The sequence below is a fragment of the Salvelinus alpinus genome, chromosome 20 (assembly GCF_045679555.1).
Source record: "Salvelinus alpinus chromosome 20, SLU_Salpinus.1, whole genome shotgun sequence".
Lineage (NCBI taxonomy): Eukaryota > Metazoa > Chordata > Actinopteri > Salmoniformes > Salmonidae > Salvelinus > Salvelinus alpinus.
In genome coordinates, this window is record NC_092105.1 from 31,860,048 (window position 1) to 31,875,994 (window position 15,947).

The 15,947-nt window shown below is 45.3% G+C and overlaps 1 pseudogene; it reads left to right on the forward strand.

Annotated features, from left to right (window-relative positions):
• Positions 1–1,781: 1,781 nt before the first annotated feature.
• The window catches only part of LOC139547101 (sterile alpha motif domain-containing protein 9-like), a 29,157-nt pseudogene continuing 14,991 nt past the window's right edge, over positions 1,782–15,947 (forward strand).

Genomic DNA, 15,947 nt, shown 5'->3' on the forward strand with positions numbered 1-15,947 from the left:
GAATGGGGTTTGGGTTGAGGGCAGAGGATTGCTGATTGAAGACTTCTGTGAGTGAGAGTGAGAGGTAAGGGAGAGGCGAGAATGGATGACCCTGTTCGAGCCCTAGCTGGTCAGGGAGGCTCATAGTTCCTTCTTTTAAGTTTATAATGTATTTCCCTTTCCTGTTGTAATTGGCCTTTGGGATGGATACACCCATCACCATTCCACCCCTGACTACTCCACCCACATAATTTTCCACCGGAAATTGCTGTTGTAAGGACTTTATAACTTAAGAAAGTGTAAGAAACTATTTTTTAATCATTATGTATGGAAACCTCAACTTTTAAAAGCTTAATTGAGCCAAACATTCTGTTTAATAATTGTTTTATAATCTGAAAGTTGAGGGGGAGTTCAATTGGCAAAAAATTATCTGAGCAAAGAGTTATAAAACGATCAAGTTTAGTACTGTAAGTAGAGGCAGTTTGGTTTTGGCTAACGTCTACTGGTTTGGCTCACTTGTGTCTTTCTTTACCCAGGCCACTAACCCAAGAACCTACCTTAAACCTCCCTTTAACTATAAAAACCCTCTAATTTCCCTGTTTTTACTTCTGGGGGAATCACACTAATAGGCTGAGCGGTGTCCACCCAAACCCTGACCTTGTGACCTCCTAGTTCTGGGACTGAGAGACAGACCTAAACTAGGGATTCAACAGAGTGGAGCACAGTGGGCGGGGATGGAAACTCCTACTAGGCTGTCCTGGGTGCCTATTTTCAAAACTTTACCATTGCAATTATACCCCAAAATACAAACTGAAATGACCGTTTGAACAGCAGAACAGCTAGAATAATAGAGAAACAGGGTTTTAGGGTTAGAGGCACCTCAGGTATTTATGCTAGTGTTAAATATCCTCTGCCCTTAATTTACTTCCTGGGCCAATATTCATAAAGCATCTCAGAGTAGGAGTGCTGATCTAGGATCACATCCCCCCCTGTCCATTCATTATAATCTGAAAGTCAAAAATGATCCTAGATGAGCACTCAGATGTTTAAAAATACATGCCATGGTCTGATTTTGTAATGTGTCTTTTCCCAAGTCCCCATAAGAATGGGTCAGATGAGGATTTGCAGCAATTAAATTACCCCTGATTACATTAAGTGGGTAAGGGACCCCAGCATGTCACAGGGATAATATATTCCCCCAGAATCCCCCTGTCTGTCACATGGTACAGGAAACAAGAAGAGGTCATGATGCAGCAGAAACCAGCTGCCCAAACAAAACAGCCTGTTTCCCTCTATAATCTATTCGACGCTTACCCTACTTACCCTGGTTTTCTATTCTACCTGATAATTATTGTACCCACCTGGTGTCGCAGGTCTAATACACTCCCTGACAAGAGTTGAACAATGAAAAAACGCAGTGGAACTGGCTTCGAGGTCCAGAGTTGAGTTTGATGGGTCTATACCACAGGAGGTTGGTGGCACCTTAATTTGGGAGGATGGGCTCGTGGTAATGGCTGGAGCGGAATAGGTGGAAGGGTATCAAACAAATGGTTTCTATGTGTTTGATGCCATTCCATTTGCTCCATTCCAGGCATTATTATGAGCTGTCCTCCCATCAGCAGCCTCCACTGGTCTATGCAATGGCACAGTAGTCCACCAGGCAAATCATTCATGTGTCTCCTTTAACACCAAGACTTACTGTGGGAGAAGTGGTCTGATGAACCACAGTGACATTGTTGGGAATGAACCAATGTACATATCCTGAAAATAGCTCCATCCCATGAAGGGTGTGTATATTTGGCATGTGTCCTCAGATCCTCAAAAAGTTCTACAGCTGCACCATCGAGAGCATCCTCACTGCCTGGTATGGCATCTGCTTGGCCTTTGACCGCAAGGCACTACAGAGGGTAGTGCATACGACCCAGTACATCACTAGGGCCAAGCTTCCTGCCATCCAGGACCTCTATACCAGGCCATCAGATGAAGGCCCTAAAAATTGTCAAGACTCCAGCCACCCTAGTGATAGACTGTTCTCTCTGCTACCGCATGGCAAGCGGTACTGAAGCGCCAAGTCTAGGTCCAAAAGACTTCTTAACAGCTTCTACCCCCAAGCCATACAGCTAATCAAATGGCTGCCGAGACTATTTGCATTGACCCCCCCCCCCCCCTTTTATGCCCCCCCCCCTTTTATGCTGCTGATACTCTCTGTTTATTATCTATGCATAGTCACTTTAACTCTACCTACAAGTACGTATTACCTCAATTACCTGGACTAACCGGTGCCCCCTCACATTGACTCTGTACCGGTACCCCCTGTATATAGCCTCACTATTGTTATTTTACTGCTTTTCTTTAATTATTTGTTACAGTTATTTTTTATTTAACACTTATTTTTTATTTAAACTGCATTGTTGGTTAAGATATTCTTGTCTTTCATTGTGATTCAATTTATTTTTATGTTTCTACCTCAAGACCTGGTGTGACCAGTTTGCTTTTGTGGTGTTGTCACGATCGTCAACGGGACTGAGAGAGGACCAAGGCGCAGCGCGTGGAAAGTACATCTTCTTTTATTTTAAAGAAGGAAAAAACAAAACAACAAACAGAACAGACGACCGTGAAGCTATACAAAAATCAGTGCTGACACAAAACACTTCGACATAGACAATTCCCCACAAACAGCTAAAGCCTATGGTTGCCTTAAATATGGCTCCCAATCAGAGACAACAATAACCAGCTGTCTCTAATTGAGACCCAATTCAGGCAAGCATAGACTTTCCTAGATACCTACACTCAACCATAGACACAGCTAGACTACTATACTAAACATAAACCCAACTACTCTAATAAACCCCCTAAACCTTACAATCACCCTAGACACTACAAAAAACACATATATTCCCCATGTCACACCCTGACCTAACTAAAATAATTAAGAAAACAAAGAATACTAAGGCCAGGGCGTGACATAACCCCCCCCCTTAAGGTGCGAACTCCGGGCGCACCAGCACATAGTCTAGGGGAGGGTCTGGGTGGGCGTCCGTCCACGGCGGCGGCTCCGGCACTGGTCGTGGTCCCCACCCCACCATAGTCACTACCCGCTTTCTTAACCCCACTGGAATAAGGGGCAGCACCGGACTAAGAGGCAGCACCGGACTAAGGGGCAGCACCGGACTAAGGGGCAGCACCGGACTAAGGGGCAGCACCAGGATAAGGGACAGCACCAGGATAAGGGGCAGCACCAGGATAAGGGGCAGCCCCAGGATAAGGGGCAGCTCCGGACTGAGGTACGGCAGCTCCGGACTGAAGGGCAGCACCGGACTGAAGGGCAGCACCGGACTAAGGGGCAGCACCGGACTAAGGGGCAGCACCGGACTAAGGGGCAGCACCAGGATAAGGGGCAGCACCAGGATAAGGGGCAGCACCAGGATAAGGGGCAGCACCAGGATAAGGGGCAGCCCCAGGATAAGGGGCAGCACCAGGATAAGGGGCAGCCCCAGGATAAGGGGCAGCTCCGGACTGAGGTACGGCAGCTCCGGACTGAAGGGCAGCACCGGACTGAAGGGCAGCACCGGACTGAATGGCGGATCCTGGATGGCTGGCTCTGGCGGATCCTGGCTGGCTGGCGGATCCTGGCTGGCCGGCTCTGGCGGATCCTGGCTGGACGGCTCTGGCGGATCCTGGCTGGACGGCTCATGGCTGGCTGACGGATCTGGCTGCTCATGGCTGGCTGACGGATCTGGCTGCTCATGGCTGGCTGACGGATCTGGCTGCTCATGGCTGGCTGACGGATCTGGCTGCTCATGGCTGGCTGACGGATCTGGCTGCTCATGGCTGGCTGACGGATCTGGCTGCTCATGGCTGGCTGACGGATCTGGCTGCTCATGGCTGGCTGACGGATCTGGCTGCTCATGGCTGGCTGACGGATCTGGCTGCTCATGGCTGGCTGACGGATCTGGCTGCTCATGGCTGGCTGAAGGATCTGGCTGCTCATGGCTGGCTGACGGATCTGTCTGCTCATGGCTGGCTGACGGATCTGTCTGCTCATGGCTGGCTGGCGGCTCTGGCAGATCCTGTCTGGTTGGCGGCTCTGGCAGATCCTGTCTGGTTGGCGGCTCTGGCAGATCCTGTCTGGTTGGCGGCTCTGGCAGATCCTGTCTGGTTGGCGGCTCTGGCAGATCCTGTCTGACGAATGGCTCTAGCGGCTCCTGACTGACTAACGGCTCTGACGGCTCGGGACAGACGGGCGGCTCTAATGGCTCGGGACAGACGGATGGCTCAGACGGCACTGGGCAGACGGATGGCTCAGATGGCGCTGGGGAGACGGACGGCTCAGATGGCGCTGAGGAGACGGACGGCTCAGATGGCGCTGGGGAGACGGATGGCTCAGATGGCGCTGGGGAGACGGATGGCTCAGATGGCGCTGGGGAGACGGATGGCTCAGATGGCGCTGGGGAGACGGATGGCTCAGATGGCACTGGGCAGACGGATGGCTCAGATGGCACTGGGCAGACGGATGGCTCTGGCCGGATGAGGCGCACTGTAGGCCTGGTGCGTGGTGCCGGAACTGGAGGCACCGGGCTAAGGACACGCACCTTCAGGCTAGTGCGGGGAGAAGGAACAGGGCATACAGGACCCTGGAGACGCACATTAGGCCTAGTGCGTGGTGCCGGAACTGGTGGTACCGGGCTGGGGACACGCATCTCAGGGCTAGTGCGGGGAAAAGGAACAGGGCATACAGGACCCTGGGGACGCACATTAGGCCTAGTGCGTGGTGCCGGAACTGGTGGTACCGGGCTGGGGACACGCATCTCAGGGCTAGTGCGGGGAGCAGCAACAGGACGCACAGGACTCTGGGAACACACAGGAAGCTTGGTGCATGGTACCGGACTGGAGACACGCACCATAGTGCTAGTACGTGGAGGAGGAACAGGGCACACTGGACTCTCGAGGCGCACTATAGGCCTGGTGCGTGGTACCGGTACTGGTGGTACCAGGCTGAGGGCACGCACCTCAGGAAGAGTGCGGGAAGAAGGAACAGTGCGTACAGGGCTCAGGAGACGCACAGGAGGCTTCCCAACCTTACCTGGTTGTATGCTCCCCCATATCAACATCTCTCTCTCTTCGCTCTCCTCCAATAACACCAACAACTCCTCAAATGTCTCATAATCTCCCATCCTTGCACTTTCCTCCAATCTGTCCAATAACTCCTCCACATTCTCCGACTCATACCTTCGTTTAACAAACTGCTCCTGATGGTAAGCACGGGGAACTGGCTCAATTCTCCCACTTGACCCAGCCACACTCCCCGTGTGCCCTCCCCCAAGAAATTTTTGGGGTAGCCTCTCGGGCTTCCAGTCACTCTGCCTTGATTTACACTGCTTGGTCCCATGTTGGTGGGGAATTCTGTCACGATCGTCAACGGGACTGAGAGAGGACCAAGGCGCAGCGCGTGGAAAGTACATCTTCTTTTATTTTAAAGAAGGAAAAAACAAAACAACAAACAGAACAGACGACCGTGAAGCTATACAAAAATCAGTGCTGACACAAAACACTTCGACATAGACAATTCCCCACAAACAGCTAAAGCCTATGGTTGCCTTAAATATGGCTCCCAATCAGAGACAACAATAACCAGCTGTCTCTAATTGAGACCCAATTCAGGCAACCATAGACTTTCCTAGATACCTACACTCAACCATAGACACAGCTAGACTACTATACTAAACATAAACCCAACTACTCTAATAAACCCCCTAAACCTTACAACCACCCTAGACACTACAAAAAACACATACATTCCCCATGTCACACCCTGACCTAACTAAAATAATTAAGAAAACAAAGAATACTAAGGCCAGGGCGTGACAGGTGTCTAACTATCAGATCATTTTAAATTGTCCGCACACATATCGTATAATTTAGGTTTATGCGCTTACTTTTTATATATGACAGAGAAACCACTGGACACTGGTGGTTCAACGAGTCCACCAATCTTACATCTCCAAAACCATCAAAAGGGTTCATTAACTATCATAAGGACAGTGTGTCATTGGCTCTCTCTCTCTCCATACATCGACCCCAAGTCAGGTTAGTGCCATGCACCAACATGAAAGGCATCTCTCCTGCAGTACACTGAACATCCCCCAGGAGAGGCCCTAGAAAATCTTCTACGTAATTAAAATTTTACTGAGTGTCAGAGAGCTAGCTGAGTTAGCTGAGGCTCGACGCCTGGGGGTTTGTTCAGAAGGCATTTTAGATCGTGATCGCCTGAGGTGCCTTGAAGATGTTTCTATTGATATTCACTTTAACAAGCTACATGTGCAGACAACTAAGACACGACAGAAAAGAAAAGCAGATGATTTAGCTAGCTACTAGCACATAACAGTGCAAACATAACCCCTTACATGGCCGGTGATAAAATAGTAGAAACCATTTTACATGGCCTTGTGGTTTTGCTTCCAGTTTATATGAGAGTATTATTCTTGTGAAAGTTAGGAAGGTCATTCTTTCAAACCACTTGCATGCGCCCTAACAAATACACAGTTAATTATGAAGTTATAAAACAATGTGTTTGTGTGTGCGTGCGCATTCGTGTGCCCTTCTCTTCAGTTCTCCACCAGCGTGGCTTTACAAGCAATGCTAAATAAAACGCTGTGCTGTGGCCAGCAGTTCACATTTACCTAAAATGGACTCCAGCTGTACAGCAGAGTAGAGCAGTGAGGTTTCCCAGCTGTGGTGCGATGCAGACATGGGTTCAAATACTATTTGAAATCTTTCAAATACTTTGAGTGTTTTCTTTAGCCTGTCTGGAGTGCCAGGTAGGTGGAGTTCGCACTTTTGCGACTATTGTATTTGATCCATTGCGACAGGCAAGATCAATCAAGCCCAGCTAATGTATTTGAAATTATGACAAATAGTACTTGAACCCACCCAGCTGTGGTGCGATGCTGACAGCGCTGACAGGCCTATCCGCCCAGAGCACCCGCCTGCCTGCATGCCCTCCTGCCCTCACACAGGAACAGGAAACCCATCTCTGTACCAACAGCTCTAGCAGGAGCAATCAGCATACCCCAAGACAGCCATGTTATTTCACAACCAATCAGTTTTCAGGGAACTCTAGGAAGACACTTGTTTGGTATTCTCCAGTGTAGTGCCTATCTTGGGTAAAAGTGTTCCCTAGTCCTTTTTCACATTTCTCATACATGTCAGAATGAAAATGTACACACATGAATTGATGAACAAATAAAAGACGAACAGCAAACAGATAACTGCAAATAGAGACAGCTCGTTTTACTACTTCCTTACACACACACATGTTAACCAAGCTAAAGAGGTCTACCACCGTGGCACTCGAACCATAGATCCCACTGGGCACAGACGTCAATTACACATCGATTCCACATTGGTTCAATGTCATTTAATTGAAATGACGTGGAAACAACATTGATTCAACCAGTGTATTCCCAGTTGGATGTCACTGTATAATCCACCTGTAATTATTCATGATATGCCCCTTTCAATATCCCTCCATCTGCCTAAGTGACTCTGTTGCACTTGGAGTTTATTAAGACAACATAAAACAAGCTCTGATTAATACACAGTAATGACACTGATCATTATTTCATCTAGGTGCCCAAGACACTGAAATAGCACTGAAATAACAATTCAATAAATTCATAAAATCAGCATTAGAAAGGCAATTCTAGTTACACTTTAAGTGTTGCTTCTTATGGCGACCTGTGCTGCTTGCTACTAGCCCCCAGAACATGTACAATAGCCTCAGTCATTCTGCCCATAGGGATGGAGAGAGGAGACACTTACTAGCCCCTTTTAGTGTAATTTAAGCACAGTGCTAAACCCCACACCAATATCTGGGCTTTTAGCACTAGCAACATGTCAAAACCTTCCATTTTAGGTGGGAAAGGATTCTCACACGTCACATCAACATGGGTGGGGGTGCAGGGCCAAAACAGTTGGACTGGCATTATCACCAGCTAGAGATTCTGGTGTCCATCACTGTGGTACGGTGCATTCCCCTGGACATCCTTGTTAGTGAATTTAGTCCTCACAGTTAAACCTGATTCTCATGATAAACAACACATTTATCATAAACATATGAATATTATCATTTGCAAACAATTATTGACTATTTTATCCAGGAATCTTATAAGCAAACCACAAGCCTAAGTACAGTGCATTCGATAAGTACTCAGACCCCTTGACTTTTTTCACATTTTGTTATGTTACAGCCTTATTCTAAAATTGATTAAATTGTTTTTTCCCCCCTCATCAATCTAAACACAAAACCCCATAATGACAAAGCAAAAACATGTTTTTAGAAATTGAAATATCACATTTACATAAGTATTCAGAAGCACCTTTGGCAGCGATTACAGCCTCACGTCTTGGATATGATGCTACAAGCTTGGCACACCTGTATTTGGGGAGTTTATCCCATTCTTCTCTACAGATCCTCTCAAGCTCTGTCAGGTTGGATGGGGAGCGTAGCTGGATGGGGAGTGTATTTTCAGGTCTCTCCAGAGATGTTCAATTGGGTTCAAGTCCGGGCTCTGGCTGGGCCACTTAAGGACATTGAGACTTGTCCCGAAACCAATCCTGTGTTGTCCTTTCTGTGTGCTTAGGGTTGTTGTCATGTTGGAAGGTGAAACTTCGCCCCAGTCTGAGGTCCTGAGCAGTCTGAAGTAGGTTTTCATCAAGTATCTCTCTGTACATTGCTCCGTTCATCTTTCCCTCGATCCTGACTAGTCTCCCAGTCCCTGCTGCTGTAAAACATCTCCACAGCATAATGCTGCCACCACCATGCTTCACCGTAGGGATGGTGTCAGGTTTCCTCCAGATGTGGCACTTGGCATTCAGGCCAAAGAGTTCATCAGATCAGAGAATCTTGTTTCTCATGGTCTGAGTCCTTTAGACTCCAAGTGGGCTGTCATGCACCTAATACTGAGGAGTGGCCTCCGTCTGGCCACTCTACCATAAAGGCCTGATTGGTGGAGTGCTGCAGAGATGGTTGTCCTTCTGGAAGGTTCTCCCATCAGGAACTCTGGAGCTTTGTCAGAGTGACCATTGGGTTCTTGGTCACCTCCCTGACCAAGGCCCTTCTCCCCCGATTGCTAGGTTTGCCCAGATCTGTGCCTCGACACAATCCTGTCTCGGAGTTCTCTGACAATTCCTTCGACCTCATGACTTGGTTTTTGCTCTGACATGCACTGTCAACTGTGGGACCTTAAATAGACAGGTGTGTGCCTTTCCAAATCATGTCAAATCAATTGAATTTACCACAGGTGTACTCCAATTAAGTTGTAAAAACATCTCAAGGATGATCACTGGAAATAGGATGCACCTGAGCTCAATTTCGAGTCTCATAGCAAAGGGTTTGAATACTTAGGTAAATAAGGTATTTCTGTTTTTTATTTGTAATAAATTTGCAAACATTTCTAAAAACCTGTTTTCACTTTGTCATTATGGGGTATGGGAAACAAATATGTAATCAATTCAAGATTAAGGCTGTAACGTAACAAAATGTGTAAAAAGGCAAGGGGTTTGAATACTTACTGAGTGTATGACTGTATGTTGTCAAACAAATAAAGTGAAATATTTTTGACAAACCAATCCTTCTTGAAAAAATTCACCATGATGGGTTTTAGCCACTAATCATAGGCCAGTTTAATGGTCATGAAGACGCCCATTATATTCTGTGGCAATTATGGGGCCAGTTGTTGCAGAGGGAACGTTATCGCCAGGTCCAGGAATATTGGCCTCTCCCACCACTCTCTTCGGCCCTATCAACCATTGACTAAAGACATCTGTGGAAGACATCTTTATCACTGGATAACCAGAGGATATTGTGAGAACATTGGCCTGGCCTGGGCTGTCCCTTAAGTACACTGTTTGAACAAGGTCTCAGAGGACAAAGGGGTTTCTGGTCTAAAGCCAACTGGAAGAAGAATAAATGAGGTTAGGACATAACTGGAGTGATTGTCCTTTAAATGTGATCCAACTGTGGGGCAGAAAGAATGTGAGGGATGTTCTGTCACAGAGAGAGCATGTGCGCAGCACGCATGCACATGCACACATGTTTACACTTATGGCTTAAAACTATCTATAGTTGGTATCAGCCAACAGGCAACAAATATGAGATACAAGAAGAATACAGCCTCTCCTATCTTAGTAAATCACTTGCTTGGCTACCCAGACTCCTTGCTCCGGCCAAACGCTACAGCACGCCCACGGACATTAGTTTCTTGTCTGCAATGACTCTGGATCTGAGTACCTCCCTGACCCTTCACTGAATGCGAACACATTCTGGGCTGTCTGATTGGTGCAGACACCAATGGGTTGTGGGCCAGAGCCAGATCACACATGGGTAAAGCGGCGGATTAAAAATGTGTCATTGGCTTTGATACTCTTGTTAGAGAAGATTCAGTCGCCCCTCGTCACCATAAATGACTTCAATGATGGCAGACTTAGAATAAAGTATGTAGCAAAGAATTTTGTGTGAGTCGTCAGGCTAGTAAATCACATACGTGGACTAAACCAATAAAACATTTCATTTTATATCAGTGTAGTCTATACATCTCCTCTCCCACCAGACCATGTTTTAACATCCATGAATGACAGACAGACAAAATGAAGACAAAATGATGATCTGGCAGCGATACAGACAGGGCTCTCTCTGACTTAGTGACAGTCTGAAAAACCTTCTCTCTCACTCGGAATAGAATAAAAAATCTGCCTGCTTTGTATTTCAGAATTAAAAACCTCACTGTGGTTTTCCATTTTCCTCTTTCCGGCCACACCACTAGCCAGGGCCGGATTACCAAACAGGCATACAGGGAAATGTGTAGAATAGCAGTAGATTTAATTTAAAACTGAAAACATTTATCTCAGCCTCATGGAAAAATGTGAACAGAAAAAATGTGAACAGCATGAGATGACCTATAAAACAAAAAAAATATTTGCCACGTAGAAAAAAGTGTTGAATTAAAACTGCAACATTTTCTCTTGAAATGCAGTAAGTTAGCTGAGGGTGGTTGGTAGGTCGGTGTCCCGGGGCCCCAAATGCAGTAGTCCGGCCCTGCCACTAGCCTTTGTGACAGCACAGTTCCAGGAGCCAGAATCCCTACTGGGTTTTGTCCATTAGCAATGCAGAGAAAGAGACATTTACTGAAAAACAAACAACAACAAACAAAAGTGAACGGGGGGACAAAAATAAACTTGCACATGACATAAAATAATTGCCAGTCACAATTTCAAACAGATGTGTGTTTGGATGGAGTTGGCCCGGCCAGGCGGCTCGGCGGCTGTTAAATAGAGTAATTTGATTCGAAAAACAAGCAGTGAGTGAGTGTGAGATGGGCTGAGGGCCAATGGGACCATTCAGAGAGCATTCTAATGACTCTGGAGGTCAGGGGTCGTCGGAGTAAAAGCAGATCAGAGAGGATGTGAGGCCGGCCGCCAGGACAAGGCCCATAAATCCACCCATCTCAGCTCCCCTCTCTCTTTTGGAGGAAGCCATCTTTTTGCTTGCCATTAGAATTAAAACACAATCACAAGCCTCATATTGTGCTACAGCCAGGGCCAATCCTAGCGGTTATAATTCAAAGAGGTCAATGAGGTCATGTATTTTAAGAGCATTTGAGGAGCATTGTGTTGCTGGCTGCTCTCTGGGTGACTGAAGGGTTGTGGGAAACTGGCCTGGACTTTATTTGAATTTACAACTGAGTGAACAGTGCATGCACTCTGTAATGTTGAATACAACATGATTTGGGACATTTTCTGTGAGTAATTATTCTACAAATGCTGCATATTACAAACATAAAAATGCAATATTTCAATCAATTAGGATTTTTTTTAAATCAAGAAGAATGCCATGAGAACAGTGTTGTATTAAATGTCCTCTAAATCACTGTAACAAAAAAAATATGCGAGTGCAAGAAAATAAACTAACCGTCTCCGGGGAAAATCCCAGAATTAAATAGTTATTCTTCCTATTTTCAGCCAGCCAGTCAGCCATTCGTTCAGCCAGACAGCCATACAGAAATGTTTTAACACTGAGCGGACAGCTGCAGTTTACGGCAGAAATGGTGCAAGACGATCAGGGTCATTTTCATGGCTTGGCCCTTGAGAGAACACACACACGCCTTTCAATTCTGCATGTAAAAACTTTCAGCAGGACGGCAAACAATGGCTGAGAAAAAGTGTGAAGAAGGGAAAATGGTTCTTTCACTCAACAGCTCAGGCCAATTTGAATGCTCGGGTACTTCACTGTAGAATAGCTGTGATATGCCCTCTAGTGGTGAAGGAGTAGAATGATTCCTTTTTAAATTACAAACTGGAGGAAAAAGCAGATTGCGGTTTTGTTCAGATACAACCCATGAGTTACAAAGAGTAGATACACACCAAGTATCTCTGAAAAAGACATATAGAACATCCAATCAAACATTTCAAAGAATAAGCATGTGAAGCTCAGATCAGTCATTGTAGATCACATGTTTTACACAATATCAGCCATTATCATCATGGACAGTATGTATATGTGTTCCCTTCCCACATGAGAAATTACTCTCTGAAGCATACTATCCCCACATTCCTAGCCCCCCACCACCCAGCCCACAGGGGCTGACAGAAAGAACCACAGAACAGGGGGCATAATGTTCCACTCTGTGGCCCTGCATGGGGCTGTGTGACCATTGGACCTGATGAAGACCTGAGTGGTCAAAACATTGTTAAATAAATCACATGGGAGCATAGAATGCAATAACTGGACTGTAGAGATGCTTTTCGCCCTTGGTGCACCAACCATGACTCTATCTCTAGGACTGTGCAGCACCATGCCACCCCTCACATCCCAGTCTCCAACCAGCTCCAGTGGATTCACCTCTAACCTCTGACCCCTTTCTTCTAACCTCCTGACCCTCAGCCCATGACATGGTGTGGATTCCTTTAAGCTTGGCGACTCACCCCTGTCCACTGGAACCTAGAACATGAACTCTGGGTAACCAACGTGCTACGGCGTTAATGCTATGTACTGACATCTACCAGGCCTCACCATATAGATAGCTCAACCTAATGTCAGATGAAGATCTGTGAGTTAGGCTGGTGTAAGAGTAGCTGGAGCATCTCTGGAATGCTTTAGAGCTGCTGTGATGTGTCATTTTTCAGTGGCAAATATTGTAAAACGCAGCTGGACATCTTTGTTTTAGACCCTAGAACGAATCTCGGGAACCAAACAGTCTGTCACAAACAAGAAATTACCCTAAAAATACAATATCTCAGAGTCATGCTGCTAGAAAAGTCAAAGTCAAAGTCAATGAAATAAGGATTTACAAATCCCCCCCAAAAATGTGTTGTAATTTTGTTAAATCTAGAGGAATCTTAAATAATAGCTCTACCGTGTGTTAAGTACTCTGATTCAGACTCAAAAAGCCTAACACCCCCCCACCCCTGGACCAAATTTGGGAAACCCTGTACCAGAGAATACTGTCATTAAGAGATACATTTGTCATCATAATATCATTCTGACAGCTCTCAATCCCCTGAGCATGATGGAGACCTCAGTTATCACCATAGACATACATACATCGTTGGCCATTACCACCACATCCATACTAAGCAGGTGTCTCCAGACCCCCATAAACAGGGAGACCTAGCAGGTGACAGGGTTCCCAGGAGGATCAATCACACGCCTGTCTGTCATTCATCCAGTCAGGTACTGAGAGGAGGAAAGTGGACACAGGTAGAAGAATATGGGCCAGATTTACTAAGCTTTCCCCTATGTTTGAACCTATTTCAAAAGGGAATTTAACATGTGATTTGTCCCTATTGGTGCAAACGGTTAGGATATCTGGCTTTTGTATCTCTTTGTGTCTGATCAGCCACCATCTTCTGTGCAGTGACCCTGCAGACCTCAAAAGTCTGCCACATTCTACAATGTCCCAGCATGCAAAGGGACATGTCACCTCCCATGAGCTTCTCCGATTGCAGCCATCTGCCACCGTAATATATGGACTACAAATACCTGCTAATCATCAGGACACGACACCTTTGAGTCACTCAGGCTACCATCAAAAGTCTTACCACCCTCTCAAAGCCTCCAACTATATATTGTCCATATTTGGGAGATTGGCTCTCAGTAGTACTTCATTTTGGTCTAGACATATCTTGGTTCAGTAATGACTGAGGGCACTTACAGTTATCGTTTATTTGTATTGATGAGTAGTTACTTGTCATAGGTGACTTACTTGTTGTAAAACACAAAATAAATAAAGCATATACAATCCTTTTTGAACACTCACACAAAACGGGACAAACTATTTTCATGCCACATTGATACAGCTATGACCCGAAGTGGTTTTCCTAGCAGGTAACAAGAGCATTTTTTCACTAACCCTTTTCCTAACGTTAACCTAATTCTCCTATAACATGCTACAAATAAGTAACTTCCGGTTGTAGTTGTATCGAAGTGGCATGAAATGGGTGTTTGAATTTCTCTTGGACCCATAAAGATAGATAGAGGACTCTTCATGGATATAACTTGTTTTAGCATTGACATTGCAATTGCTATTGGACATTGCCATCACCCACCATGTTAAAGTAGTCAATTGTGTGGGGATTACTATGGGTTGTAGCCTCAATAGTGCTGCTCGTGCTGTCACAGACGTTACAATGGCACAGATATAAATATGGTTCCTATATCTATCTCTATGGTTGGACCTTGCGTATAAGGGGCACACTCTTTTCACAGCACTTGGATACAGCGACGAATGGAAGTGATTCGAATTTATATGTTTAAAGATAATGATTAAATAATTCCACTCTGAAACCATATAATTGTATGAAATTGATTAGAATCATAAAACTATAATCTGATGTGTGTAGTTTTAGTCAGAATTAGAACAATGATCTATTGTTCCTTTTTAGTATGTAAGCAGGGTGCAAGTGGGAAACAAATGATAAGAGGAGCTATCGACAGACAAGTTGTACTACTGTGTTCCTTACAGGACATTCTGTCTCCACACGTGGAGGGGAGAAACTGTTAGGCTTGCAGAAAATTATGAAACATGTTGCAGATTAAACAATGTATCTGTGTAGTGGAAAAACACTGACTGTCTGAGCAAGGCGTAGTTTAACATTTGAACTTGTTTGTGTGTGTTATAAAGACTGTGTTTTGCATTCTTGACTTTAGAACGTTCTCTGAATAAACTGAACTAATCTTTTGCATGAGCTGAGTCTTTGCCTAATTATTATTAAACCCATGGTCTTACAAACCTCGGGGATTGGTCAAAGCTATTGATTGTTAGTTATTATCATTGGGATTGAAAATTCTCGTGACAGTTGAAGCCTCAATAGTGCTGCTCGTGCTGTCACAGACGTTACAATGGCACAGATATAAATATGGTTCCTATATCTATCTCTATGGTTGGACCTTGCGTATAAGGGGCACACTCTTTTCACAGCACTTGGATACAGCGACGATTGGAAGTGATTTTCCTAGCCGTTTAGGAGAGCATTTTTGGTATCCCTAAACCCTAACCCTTTTCCTAGCCTTAACCTAATTCTCCTAACCTGCTACATTCATTCTCCTAATCGTATGCCTAAATTCTCCTAACCTGCAACGAAAAAATAACTTCAGGTCTTCTTCTTTTAGGGTACCTGTTATTCCCCTCTTGTGCTTGAGGCGCCATCATCTGTCAGACTTGGGCAGTGCGTCCTTATTCAAAGAAAGCATGATGCCTCCGATGCCAGCATTATATTGCTCTGTTTTGGAAATGTACAAGTTAGATTTGACTCACTTTACTCAATGGGACCACACAGAACAGTTGATTGCTGCCTGCAATCTTATGCTGTACTATAGGTAAACTGGAGCCCCAATGTTGGATACTGTGACATATTTGACAAATCCTCATGTCACCATGACAAACTGGTTCTTCGATTATAGTCACTTCATC